Source organism: Felis catus, chromosome F1 (assembly GCF_018350175.1).
Source record: "Felis catus isolate Fca126 chromosome F1, F.catus_Fca126_mat1.0, whole genome shotgun sequence".
Classification (NCBI taxonomy): domain Eukaryota; kingdom Metazoa; phylum Chordata; class Mammalia; order Carnivora; family Felidae; genus Felis; species Felis catus.
In genome coordinates, this window is record NC_058384.1 from 62,604,130 (window position 1) to 62,618,498 (window position 14,369).

A 14,369-nucleotide genomic window follows, 5' to 3' on the forward strand; every position below is an offset into this window, starting at 1 on the left:
AAACTGAGACTGGTCCTTTTTCTTGCGGAGGCGCGCCCCTCACCACTGGGACCCTAAGGAGAATAAAGCCCAGCCTACGTTTCTCCTAGACGGCAGCCCAAGGGAAATAGCCCGGTTACTGCAGGAAGGGGTTTGTCACGGCCCCCCACCCCCTTGCCTGTGATCGGAGCAGCCACAGTTCTGGAAGCCCAGCCTCCGTGCTCCTTAGTCCACCTTGCCTGCGACTGCCTCATCAAAATGCATCTGCCCTGGGCGAGGCTGGACCTTGTACAAATGTTTACGTTTTATGTATTCATTCTCTTGCTCATTAAATAAACGTCTTCTAAGTAACATTTAGCAAATATCAGGAGTATCAATCCACAAACTGAGGTGTGCAATGAATGTAGCCTTCCCTATTTTTCTGTCGTTCAACTTTCCCTATTTCAAGCTCCATTCAGATGGGGTGGCAGAATTGAGTTTCAGACAATTTGCCCCCATCTCCTTTTGCTCAGGTGTTGTCTAAGTTCCCAGGCGGGTCGGGTGGCTTATGTGGTGCTGCAAAGTGGAGAGGCTGAGGACCCATCTGCTCTTTGGTAACCTGGGTCATCACCTTGTCTGCTTGCTGCTGAGATGGGCCTTATTTCTGTCTACACGGCCCTTTTGGGGTCTGGAGTAGGGAGAACTCTGCATTCTCCTGCGATTTCTAACAAGCATTTTCCTCTATGTGTAAAGTCCATACTAATCTTGGGCTCTTGAAATACAAAAAAAAAAAAAAAAAAAAAACCAACTCACAGGCTTCTTCTAAGGCAATGAGCACAGCTGTTTATCTGCTCGTATAAAGGGAAGAGAAGGGTACCTCGGTGGCTCAGTCTGTTAAGCACCGGACTCTTGATTTCGGCTGGGGTCATCATCTCACTGTGGGTTCAGCCCTACATCAGGCTCTGCACTGGGAGCCCACTTGGGATTCTCTCTCTCTCTCTCTCTCTCTCTCTCTCTCTCTGCCCTCCTCCCCGCCCCCGCTCACGTGCCCTCTCTCTCTCTCTCAAATTCTCTTACACTGTGATGTCTTCTCATTGCTCCTTTGCTGACATACAAGGTAAAGGAACTAAATTGTATGATTGAGCCACATTCAAAAGGGGTACCCACCAACAGAGCCACCCAGGCACCCCCTATTTACTGCTGTTTTAAATTGCTAAGTTTTGGAGTAATTTTTTAGTAATAAAAGACTATAAACTAGAAAGGAATAAATACTTAATGTCTGCAAAACTTAATCTTATTACAGATTTTTTTTGTAGACAAGTTGCATACATTTATGCTCTAATTAGCAAAGAGTACATCATTTGCAATACCCATATCAGTATAAGGCATTATTATTAAAATTTTGTCTTTTTAATTTTGTAAGCAAGAAATATTTTGATGCAATTCTGTGGTTCTTATTAGAGTATATCTTTTTCTTTTTCTTTTTTTAAAAATTTTTTAGTGCTTTTATTTATTTTTTAGACAGAGAGAGACAGAGCATGAGCAAGGGAGGGGCAGAGAGAGAGGGAGACGCAGAATCTGAAGCAGTCTCCAGGCTCTGAGCTGTCAGCACAGAGCCCGACGCGGGGCTTGAACTCACAGACTGTGAGATCATGACCTGAGCTGAAGTCAGACACTTAACTGACTGAGCCACCCAGGCGCCCTGAGTATATCTTTTTCATACTTTTACTAAATATTTTTATTTTGTCTCCTGTAAATTTTCTTGCAGGATCCACCTGGTATATTTCCTTTTTCCCCGTTAGTTTCCCTCACTCCTGTTGTCTTTCTGCTTAGATTCTCTTCTTTCCATGAGGTTGGAAAACACCAGAGAATCACTTGGAATTCTAGCCTGTAACTGAAGAGAATCCACTGCCCCTCTCCAACCCATTCTTTCTTCTCTTATGAACAGTATCTCTTTGCAATGTGCTATGTATGGATTGAATATTTGTGTGACCTCCCCCCCCCAAAAAAAAATTCTTATGTTGAAACTCTAATCCCTAATGCGATCATATTTGGAGATGAGGGTTGGGGAGGTAATTAGACCATTAGAGTAGAACTCTCATAATGGGATTAGTCCCTTTATAAAAAAAGATACCAGAAATCATGTTTCTACTCTCTGCTCTCCACTGATGTGGGAAACAGAAGCAGGAGGAAATGGTAGATAAAATTAAATTTCCTTCTAATCTGAAGCCCATTGACAAATACTTGAGGCCTGCAAAGTAGGACATTCTTCCTGGAACTCGAAAGTGTCTAATGTCAATCCCTTGCTAGAGGGAAAAACAACCTTGGCTTGACAATAGCAGAGGCCTGCATGATCCTCGGAGCCTTCTTTAGCATATGAAAGCCCTTGTGGAAGCTTCCCTTGCCTTTACCTCCCCGCAGATCCCAAGTATATAATCAATTACTCCTCACAATCCCTGAGTAGCTCTTTCTGCCCATGGGTCCCATCCTGGTGCTTTAATAGAACCACCTTTCCGCACCAAAGATGTCCCAAGAATTCTTTCTTGGCCAGCAGCTCTGAACCGCACCACTTCAAACCACGTGCTCCACCATTGAAGACACTATGAGAAAAGGGCTCATCTGTAAATCAAGAAGAGAAACTTCACCAAGAACCCAGCTGTGCTGGTGATGTGGTTTGGAGTGTTGGGGCTCGGAGCTGATGGCCAAGAAAAGGGTGGTTTTATTAAAGCATGGGGACAGGACCCACAGGCAGAAAGAGCTAGCTGCCCTGGGGTTGTGAGTGATGAGGTCTTGGGGTGACGGTGGGGTGGTCCGGAGCTAATGGCCAAGAAAGAATTCTTGAAGACATCGGGGCCTTTCCTGGCCACTCTAACACAAATCAGCAATTCCTTATGTCCCTGGATTTCCCTGTTATCCTTACATTGCTTTCCTATTTACCTATAGCATTTTTATTTAGCACAGTATATATTTCCTTCCTTCCTTCCTTCCTTCCTTCCTTCCTTCCTTCCTTCCTTTCTTTCATTCTTATTAGTAGATTTCTCTGCCTAAAATGTAAGTTTGATGAGGACAGCTTGGTGTGTGTTCACAGCTGTATTTCCAGTGCCTACAACAGCGTCTGGCACATAATAGGCACTTAGGAAATATTTTTTATTTAATTTAATTTAATTTTAATTTTAAAAAAATGTTAAGGTTTATTTTGAGAGAGGCAGGCAGACAGAGCACGAGCAGGGGAGGGGCAGAGAGAAAGGTAGACACAGAATCAGAAGCAGTTTCCAGGCTCCACGCTGTCAGCACAGAGCCTGACACGGGGCTCGAACCCACGAGAGTAAACGGCCTGTCGTTGGGGTTGCGAAAGAACAAATAAGATTCCCAAGGAAAAGTTCGGTCTGCTCCTGGGACTTTATTTCATCTCATCCCGCCCCGTGCTGATTGAGGTGAGAACTTCCTGCACAAGGGATTCTCACGTGACAGACACTGGAGGGCTGGGTGACAGTGGGGGTGCAGTTTCCATCCGGAGCCTTGGCTCCAAGGGAAGCCCTAAGTCCCCTCTGGAACACCAGTCTGTCCCTTTCTGTATTCAAGGGACGGGTCAAGTGTAGGACTGTGCTGTGGGGCGAAGTCTTTCCTGGCGTACCAGGGCGATGAACTGTCTTTTTTCTTTGTACCTCCACCCTCCTGGTTTGCTACTTTGCTGTCGAGCAGATCAAGCAGAAGCGTCTGTAACATCTGAAGGGAGGACCCGGGCCCACGGCCACCCCCTGCAGGACCCTGGCCCTGGAGCCTTCTCCAGGCAAGGAAGGCCACAGGTTTTCTCATCCTCAATCCTGGACCGTGACTCTTCCCTCAAGGACTGAAGGACACGGCAGGACGAAATGGAAAGGCAGATGGGGAAGCGAAGGTGATTGGGAAAGAGGAGGCCGAAGAAAAGAGGACCGGGCAGATCAGGCCACTCATTTCATTCTCTTCCTTCCTTCCCTTTCTCTCCCAGCACCGAGGAATCCCACAAAAGCCACATTTACAGACAACGCCTTCTGCTCTATTCTCTCTGCTCTATTCTCCACTTTCTGGCAGGAGTGTTAATAAACAGAAGAGATGACCAGCAAAACCAAGGAAAATCCTTGATAATCCGGAAACTGCACAACCATTCCATGCAATTAAGAGGTGTCTCGGATGCCTGAGTGGGGCAGTCGCTGAAGCATCTGACTCTTGATCTTGGCTCAGGTCATGATCTCACGTCATGTGAGCTCAAGTCCCACATCGGGCTCTGAGCTGAGCTGAGAGTGCCCAGCCTGCTTGGGATTCTCTGTCCCTCTCTCTCTCTCTCTGCCCTACCCATCTCACAGTAAATAAATAAACTTAAAAAAAAAAAAAAAAAAAGGATTGTCTCTATCTCTAGATTCAAAAGTGTTGTGTTTTTTATTTTTAAGTTTATTTATTTGAGAGAGTGCATGAGCACAAGTGGGGGAGGGGCAGAGAGAGAAGCCAAGCAGGTTCCACACACTGTCAGCCCAGAGCCCGACTTGGGGCTCGAGCTCACCGTGAGATCACGACCTGAGCTGAAGTCAAGAGCCAGACACTTAACCAACTGAGTCACCCAGGCGTCCCCAAAGTGTTGTGTTTTTATTCCTGATCTTGAAATAGTGAAAGTTCACAAAAGAGATGTATAAACTCGGATTCTTTCAAGTCATCATCTGTCACTGTTTCACTTGGTGTCACAGACTAACTGCCTTAATTAGTAATTTGCACTAAGAGCTGCAATGTTATTATTTCAAGCAGTTTTCCCCTAAAAATTTAAGATTCTACTTATGAATTATCATTCTGGTTCTTATAGCCTGAGCAAGTTTCCATTAAATCCTTTCTGCTTCATTGGCACAGGTATGATGTTAAGGTCCTAATCCTGACGATGTTAGTATGTCCTAATATAATATGAGTACTATATATTTTAATACTGTATCTTTAAAAAAAAGTTTTTTTAAGTTTGTTTATTTATTTTGAGAGAGAGAGAGCAGGGGAGGGGCAGAGAGGCAAGAAAAGAGAGAATCCCAAGCAGGGTCTGGGCTGTCAGCGCAGAGCCTGATATGGGGCTATGATCCCACAAACCATGAGATCATGACATGAGCCCACATCAAGAGTCAGACATGTAACTGAGCCACCCAGGCACCCCAGCACTCTATCGTTTTTTTTTTAATGTTTATTTATTTTTGAAGGAGAGAGAGAGAGCGTGAATGGGGGAAGTGGAGAGAGAGAGGGAGACACAGAATCCGAAGGGCCTCCAGGCTCTGAGCTGTCAGCACAGAGCCCGACGCGGGGCTTGAACTCATGAACCGCGAGATCATGCATGACCTGAGCCAAAGCCGGTCGCTTCACCGACTGACTAAGCCACCTGGGCGCCCCTGTGCTCTTTCAATAGATTTTTATATTGTATTAATTCTTTGGGGGGGAGGGATGGATGCAGAGAGAGATTAGCAGGTTGAGGGGTTTTAGTGTCTGTTTGGGTCGCTCTGGAGCTGTGTAATAATATAAAGTATTGATGGGAGGCAAAGAAACCCCACCCACCACCTGCCAGTTCTCACGAGAAACAGCGGTGACAATTGTCGTCTGCAGCCTGACTTCCCTTATTACTTAAAACACAAAACCCTTTGATTCGTTTCCTTCCCTCCTGACATATTTGTGCTAACTTTTTACTTCTTTTTGCCTCTTGAGTCAAGATTTAATATTCCTAATGAATATCACAGATTTTGCCTTATTTCATAGCGATAGAATAGATTATTCCTCTCTGAATATTTTTGCATATATTAAGCACTCTTTATAGTCTCTTTTTGAGCATTTAACGCATAGCTGAGCTAATCTTGATTTTGAAGGTATCATCTGTATGCAACAGATTTGTGGTAAGACTTGCATAATTTAAAAGTCCTATGAGTTGAAACTCATTTTCCCACAGAAGCAAAAGTAAAGTGGGAATATACACATTTAGGGGACATAAATCCACAACTCTCACCATGTGATTTTGTATTAAGGCTGCTTTGTCTGTCATCATCATTCTCTCCAGAATTTAGTAGAGTCCTTTCTTCCAAGTTAACAGTATTTTTGTCACATCGAGTGGGCATGCCCGTATTATTTCATCTTCACTCATGTCTTCCCCACAGTGGCTAGTGTTTCAGGATCCCTTTACTCTAGTGCAAATTACTGAAGTGTTAGAAGATCTTAAAAATATTTTAAACTATGCATTAGTAAATGCTGACATAAAATCATAGGAATAAGCATGCATCGTAAAGAATGATGTCAGATCAAGAAACAGGAACTCTGAATGATTATGGATTAAGGAAGAAAAAAATATATGGTATTTTATTATAAATAGTTTTGTAAAGATGGCTGCTGACGCTGATTCAGTTACTCAACTGCAGTGGCAAGCTCCTGGGCTCTTTCCGTTTTCCCCGGGGCATTTTCAGTGGGTCAGTTTTCGCCCTTGGGCTTGTTCTTTCCTCAGTGCAAAAGTCTGTTCCCTCTCCGGGCACCTCTTTCCCAGAGAGCATTCAGAAGCAGGCAGCAGGGATGTGGCCAGGGTAGTCAGAGACCACTCTTGCACAATTCTCTCCTCTTTTATCGGGGAATAAAATATTTTTAACTAAACGGCCCAAACGAACTTATGAACCAATCACCAGTGAAGGAAAAATACTACTGTCCTTGATGTAGCGCAGGTATGATTCATCCCCTGGAACTTGCATAATGCTTACGGGAATAAAATCGGGTTTCTATTAGAAAGGAAAAGGAGGAGGATAGTACTTGGGCAGGCAACAAATAGCGTATGCGACCTCCGTGTACCATGTACCATAGAGCTTCACATCATATTTCAATTATTTATTGCTTCCTAACCTAACACTTTAAGAGGTAGGGGCTTAAAACAGGAGTGTACTCTTACTTCTCCTGGTTCTGAGGGTTGACGAGTAGTTCTTGCCTGGGGGTCCCTCCTATGGTTGCAATGAGAGAGCAGGTGAGTCTGACACCTCAGATGTTGGGAACAGCTGGAGCTAGGAGCATCTGTCTCCAAGTGTCACAGATGGGCTGCCTCCCGGTCTGACAGTCTCAGGACAGCCGAACGGTTTCACAGTGACTGGTTACCTCCTGCACAAATATTCCAAGAGATCTAGTTGGAAGCCGCAAGGCTTGTTAGGACCTAGCTTTGAAAGTCATACCGTGTTACTTCTACTGTATTTTGTTGTCAAAGCAGCCACATTGCAGCTCAGATTCAAAACGTGACAGTTTTGTAATGGACTGAAGTTTGCATTCGCCCCCAGTTCACATGTTGAAACCCTAACTGATAACGTGATGGTGTCAGGGGTTGGGGTCTTTGGGAGGTTGGTTAGGTCATGAGGAGTTCAGGAGTATAATGACTGCGCCTTAGAGAAGAGACCCCAGACAGCTCTCACCCCTTTTGTCTTGTGAGGGCACATCGAGAAGACTGCCATCTATGAGTCAGGAAGTGGACTTTCACCAGACACCGAATGTCCAGCACCTGGATCTCAGACGTCCTGTCTCCAGATCTGTGAGAAATAACTTTTTATTAAGCCACCCCATCCATGGCATTTTTGTTAGAGCAACCCTAGGGGACCAAGACAGGGTGACAAAGTATGGCAAGTGATGGCTATCTTCAATATGCTGGCTAATAGAACCTCCCAACGTAGCACTCGCATGAACACGGTTTGTGATTCATGTTCATTGGTGTTGTAATTGTCCAACTGTTGATGAACCTTTCCAATTTAGAGAGATTTACACTGACTGAAGTTTTAGAGAATATTTAAATCATTCATGCCATACTCTTTAATTCGCACTGTTCAAACTAGTATTTTGGGGGGGGCGCCTGGGTGGCTCAAACTATTATTTTGGGGGGCACCAGGGTGGCTCAGTCGGGTAAGCTTCTGGCTCCTGATTTCAGCTCAGGTCATGATCTCACAGTCCCTGGGATAGGGCCCCCACATGGGGCTCTGTGCTGGTGGTATGGAGCCTGCTTGGGATTCTCTCTCCCTCTCTCTCTGCCCCTCCCCTACTTGCTCACTCTTGTTCTCTCTCTCTCAAGATTAAAGAAAAAATATACATATCTATATCTCTATCTATATTTAAGTTTATTTGTTTATTTTGAGAGAGAGAGAAAGCGCGATCGGGGAGGAGCAAGAGAGAGGGAGAGAGAGAGGGAGAGAATCCCAAACAGGCTCTGCGATGCCAGCGCAGAGCTCAACACCTAACACAGGCCCCAAACCACTATACAAAATATTATTAAATATAATCTCACTACATTTCGTATGCAACTCAACAGTGTAGCCTTTTCGGAGTTTCCTTATCTCCTTTCCCTCCTGTTTTGTTTGCTTGTTTGATTGATTGATTGATTTGCATACCATTGGGTACAAGGAAGGGGGCTGAGAGACTGCCTGGGGGATGGGTTGGGTGAAAAGGCCCTCTGGGGAATCTGAACATTTAAATGGATTTCTGTTACTTGCTGTGGAGTGTTCCATGTAGCTCTCTCCTCCTCCACCTCCTCTGCCAAGTCTTCAGTAAATTCGACTTTGTTCACTGCTGCTTTCTTATGAGTGAGCGTTGATTTGGGCAGGGAAGGGCATTGGCAAAACTGTTGCAATGTTGCTTTCTGGGGTCATGTGGGGCAGTGCTGGGGAAGGACGGGAACCCCAGGTGGGATGGGGGCCAGTGGTGGTGGCTGGGGGCTTGCAGGCAGAGGGGGTCATGAAAAAGTATGTCCCTAGGAATTTACAGAAACTTTACAGAACTTTCCTCAGGGCATGATCTTGGGGAATTGAGGTAATTCTACCTAAATTTCAAGTGCTGGGGAGGGGTCCACCGCAAGCTGGGTTAGCTACTGGAGTGACTCCTATGTTAGCCAATCAGACAGCTGCATTGGCCCTGAAGTCCCCAAGCAAGATAACATTTTACACTTGGGAGAAACCCCTTAGATTTCTATCAGTTGTAGTGCGTTTGGGTAGATTGAGTAACTGATTTAGGCAATGGCCTCCTGTGCAGAAAACCTCTTAGAAGTAACCGTGCTGACCACTCATTCTCTCCAGTAAATCAAACAGATTTGCTGAACAGCTGCGTTAAGCATGTTTTTTTATTTTCTGTACCCTAATATTTAAAAAAAACTTTTTTAATGTTTATTTATTTTTGAGAGAGAGACAGAGAGAGACAGAGCATGAGCGAGCGGGAGAGGGGCCAAGAGAACGGGAGACACAGAATCCGAAGCAGGCTCCAGGCTCTGAACTGTCAGTACAGAGCCCGATGCGGGGCTTGAACCACGAACTGTGAGATCATGACCTGAGCAGAAGTCAGACGCTCAAACCGACTGAGCCACCCGGGCACCCCTGTATTCTGAAATTCTGACATTGAGGGCCTTGCTGACCTTGGAGGACTGTCCCTCCCAGGACTAGCCAATTACTAGAGGTAGTAAACAGCTCGCCCCTCTTTTCAAATGCAAACCGGCCAATCCAGAACCAGTACCCTTAATCCCTTCCTTTATTTCACTAATCACCCCGGAGCCAGGTGTCAGAGAGGAGAGCCAGGCAAAACCCCTCCGGCCCAGCCGGAGATGCTGAAACGATTCAAACCAGCCCCTCTTACACCCGCTGTCCCTTCCTTGTCTATCCCGTCCCAGGGAAACCACAATAAAGACTCGGGCCTGCGGTTCCTCATCTTTCTCCGGCACCAGCGACCTGCGTCGTATTTTCCCCCGCGTCCCCCTGCTCTGCCTGCCACGGAGGGCATGACCCCTCCCCTGGGAACCCTGAGGACTGTAGTGGTCTTCAGCAGCAATCGTCTGCTGCTCTGTGAGCCTTACCGAACCTCAGTTGTCCGTAAGTATGCTTGGTACCAGACTTGGATGCACCAGATTCCTTAGGTACCCGGGATCACAAGGAATCAACACACTTTTCCCACGAGAATCCACATCATCGGGCGGTAAGAACCTGCAACTGCCTGGAAACCTGAGAAACGAGGAGACTGGCAGGGATGGGAGCACTTGTGGGGGGTGTGTGCTATGTGTGTATGTGGGGGTACGTGTGTGTGCATGGTGGGTATGTGTGTGTGCTGTGTTGTGTATGTGCGTGTACCACTTTCTCAGCTCTCCCCACACCTCTCAGAGCATTTCTCGGGGGGTCCTGGAGATGCTAGAAGGGCTGTCGCCTGCCCGAGGCTGCTGGGCAGGGACGGCAGGAGATATCGCCCGTAGGGTTCAAGGCTGTGCAGGTGCAGGTCTGGTCCAGGTTGCAGAGGCTGAAGAGTCAGTAAAGACAGGCTCTTCCTGGGACACAGACACCCCCCCCCCCCAGGCCCACTGGCATCCACCTGCATGTATGATCTCTTCTCCTCCCTTCAAGGAACCCTCTAAGATAGGGCCCTTTTCTCAAAGACACTGGATTCCAGTATAAATGGAGGCCCTCTTAGCCATCCTATTGGAAGCAATAGTGTCTAGAAGCTGAAAAGAGCAAACAGGGGCCTCTCTAGGCCATCCTAGAGGAAGACGACTTAGAAATGAAGGGAAAAGAACCACAGCAACGATCCCAGACAGTTCTGGAGACTCTTCTAATCCCAGCCCCTGAGACACTAAATGGAAAAAGAAACCAGTCATTTGAGGTTACTGAACCATCAGCCAAGGTCCACCCATAGGTGAGTTTTGGTCCCTGAGACGAATCCCTTGTCTTTTCTGGAGTTTCTCTGAGGGCCTGGGGGTTCACTTCTGCAGTTTGCATTTAGGTGGAACTCATTTCTTAAGCCAGCCAGTGGTTTAGAAGAGGAAGGAGGAGAGGCAGAGGGGAGTAAAATTCATGTCTTGCCTGGAACCTCAGGGTGTGGCCTTCCTTATATACAAATAAGTTCATGGCAGGAGCACCCGGGCGGCTCTGTCGGTTGAGCTGTTGAGCATCAGCTCAACTCTTGATTCCGGCTCAGGTCGTGATCCCAGGGTCATGGGATCAAGCCCCACGTCGGGCTGAGCATGGAGCCTGCTTGGAATTCCCTCTGCCCCTCTCCCCTGCCCTCACTCACTTTCTCACTCCCTCTCTCTCTAAAATAAAAAAGAAAAGAAATAAGGTCATGGCAGATGTAATTAATTAACATGAAGTCATAGTGGAGTTAGATGGGTCCTTAAGCCAATGTGGTGTCCCTAAAGAAGACGAGGAGATGGGGGGAAATAGAACCCCATGTGAAAACACACAGGGAGAACACCTTGGATGACAGAAGCAGAGTTTGGAGCGATGTGTCCACAAGCCAAGAAATGACAAGGATTTCTGGCAAACACCAGAGGCTAAAAGAACGTGGAAGGATTTTTATGGGTTCCGGGGGGGCATAGGCCTCACAGTACCTCGGTTTCAGACTTCTAACTTCTGTCAGAAAATACATTTCTGCTGCTTTCAGCCACCCAGTTTTTGGCACTTTGTCATGGTGGCCCTAAGAGATTACCACAGGGAGGAAACAAGATTTTGGACCCCCTGGCCATGTCAGTGAAACCGAGGGGCCACTTTCAGTAAGAGTCATTCAGTCCCCAAGGCCCAAGGGGACCTTCCCAAACTTTTCATCAGTGATGTATGTCCCTTATATCCCCTTGTACTAAAGACCCTCAGAGTGAAATGAGAGAATGTTCTAGAGGTCTTTGAAGTGCTGTGGGCCCTTTGGCACAATCGGAATGCTGTGCTGCCCGGGGCACAACTTGGGGACGGTCTGTAGTCTATGGGTATCACTCATGCTGACGTTTGCAGTTTTTCTTCTTGTCTGATGAGGGCGAGAGATAGAAACCCAAGACACCAGGGGCACCTGGGTGGCTCAGTCAACTAAGCACCCGACTTCGGCTCAGGTCACGATCTCACGGCTTGTGAGGTCAAGCCCTGCTTTGGGCTCTGTGCTGTTAGCGAGGAGCCTGCTTCAGTTCGGTTCCTGGCTCCCTCTCTCTCTAGACCCTCCCCAGCTCGTGTTTTCTGTCTCAAAAAATAAATAAAAACATCAACAAGTTAAAAGAGAGAAAAAGAAACCCAAGAAACTAGGCGATGGTATTAAGCCGCTCTCCTGCGGGAGCCTTCGGGAGGGGTGGGGGGGACGAGATGCCAGCTCCTCTAGACTCCTGTGCCCTGCAGGAGGGATTCAGGTTGTGAAGTGATGTTTCCTGGAAGCCCAGAAAGTAAACTTGTACAAGACCCTCGCTTGCTACCCTCCCTCTCACCCTGGAGCCCTGAGAAATGTCAGACGAGAAGCCACTATTCGCAGTCGGGATGTGGCCGGCGCTGGCAGTGGCCAATAAGTATAATCGCCTTCCCGCTGAGATCTCTCAGGGGGTGCATCCCTGCTCCCCATCTCAGGGGCTGGGCTTCTACCGAGGGCCAGCAAACTCAGCTAAAAAGGTGACAGAGAAGACGAGACCCTGCCACACGCCCGGGCAGCAAGGCAGATATCTGCCATTTCCTCGGGCTGACCACTTAACCACCAAAATTTTGTTTTCTCTTCTCGTGGTCCCAGACATTTGCCTTGGTATCTTCTTTCGACTCTGGTTCCTCCTTCGGTCATGTCCCTGATGTGAAAACTGAATAACAACCCCCCGAAGTCCTGGATCCTGCGTCTATGTTAAGTTCCTTGACAGGGGCGCCTGGGTGGCGCAGTCGGTTAAGCGTCCGACTTCAGCCAGGTCACGATCTCGCGGTCCGTGAGTTCGAGCCCCGCGTCGGGCTCTGGGCTGGTGGCTCAGAGCCTGGAGCCTGTTTCCGATTCTGTGTCTCCCTCTCTCTCTGCCCCTCTCCCGTTCATGCTCTGTCTCTGTCCCAAAAATAAAATAAACGTTGAAAAAAAAATTAAAAAAAAAAAAGTTCCTTGACAAAAAGAACTTTGCAGACGGAATGAAAACTGACTGCTGATCAGTTGACCTTGAAGGAAGGAGGGTATCCTGGATTGTTTGGAGGGGTCCAATGTAATCCCAGGAGCTCACAAAAGTAGAAGAACACAGTTGGTGGTTAGAGATCGGCGGCAGAGGAGGGAGGCAGAAGAGGGGTTTGAAGTGTGGGAAAGACTTGACCCTCCAATGCCGATTTTGAGGATGGAGGAAAGAAGTCACAAGCCAAGATATAGGGGAAGGCTCTAGAATCTGAGACTAGTCCTCAACTGACAGCCAATAAGAAACTGGGTTGCCGTTCCCACAACTGCGTGAAGCTGAACTCCACAACAGTCTAAATGAGCAGGCACATGGACTCCCCTCCCAGAGCCTCCAAGAAGGAACACAGGCTGACGTCTTGATTTTGGCCTTGTGAGACGCTGAGCGGAGACCCGGTCAAGCCTGCCAGACTTCTGACCCAAGGAGACTGAGATAATGAATTTGTGTTGTTTTCAGGCACTACGTTGGTGGTAATTTGTTACAGTGGCGATAAGAAACGAATCGACTTAAGGCATCGGGTTCCCTCAGGAAGTAAACCCAGGTTTCTCCTGTGGAGAATGAGGTAGATTTCCTAACCTTTTCTCACCCTACTCACTGGCCTTTACATTGAAGAGGATGATCCTCTTTATTGCAAATTAGCCCAGCAACCAAGCCTTGTTGCAGGAAGAGGGTTTCAACCTGCTTCTTTGACGGTGTTCCAAGAAGACTCAAACCTGTTCACTTAAACCAAGTTGCATGGAAAAAAATAAAGCTGCCTAACGTGTACTTGCACAATGAGCAAACTTCCTGATCATATCTTCGCCCGAAATTTATACTCACCAAGTTTACCTTTTATGTTTGATTGGAGTCTCTTAGACCCTTTTGAGATTTTTGTTTGCACTCTTCGGGGATTTCTTTTTTCACTTTGTTGGCTCCTAAATACCACAATTGTAAAATAAAGTGAAGCATATAAGATAGTTAAACATATAAGATACCTAAAGCAGTGAAATGAGTATACAGTTAACCCTTGAACAATATGAGGGATGGGGGTACTGACGCCGCCCTCCACCCCGTGCAGTCAGAATCCAAATATAACTTTTGGTTCCCCCAAACTTAATTACTAATAGCCTACTATCAACCTGAAGCCTTACCTGTAACATAGACAGCCGATTAACACTTGTTTTGTACGCTTCTATGTGTTACACATGATATTCTTACAATAAAGTAAGCTAGAGAAAAGAACATGTTATTAAGTCAATCATAGGAAAGAGAAAATACATTTATGGTACTTACTTTTTTTTTTTAATGTTTATTCATTTATTATTTTTTAAAGAGAGAGAACACAAGTGGGGGAGGGGCAGAGAGAGGGGGAGACACAGAATCTGAAACAGGCTCCAGGCTCTGAGCTGTTAGCTCAGAACCCGATGCGGGGCTCGAACGCACGGACCGTGAGATCATGACCTGAGCCGAAGTCAGATGCTCAACCGACTGAGCCACCCAGGCCCCCCTAGTACTTGCTGTT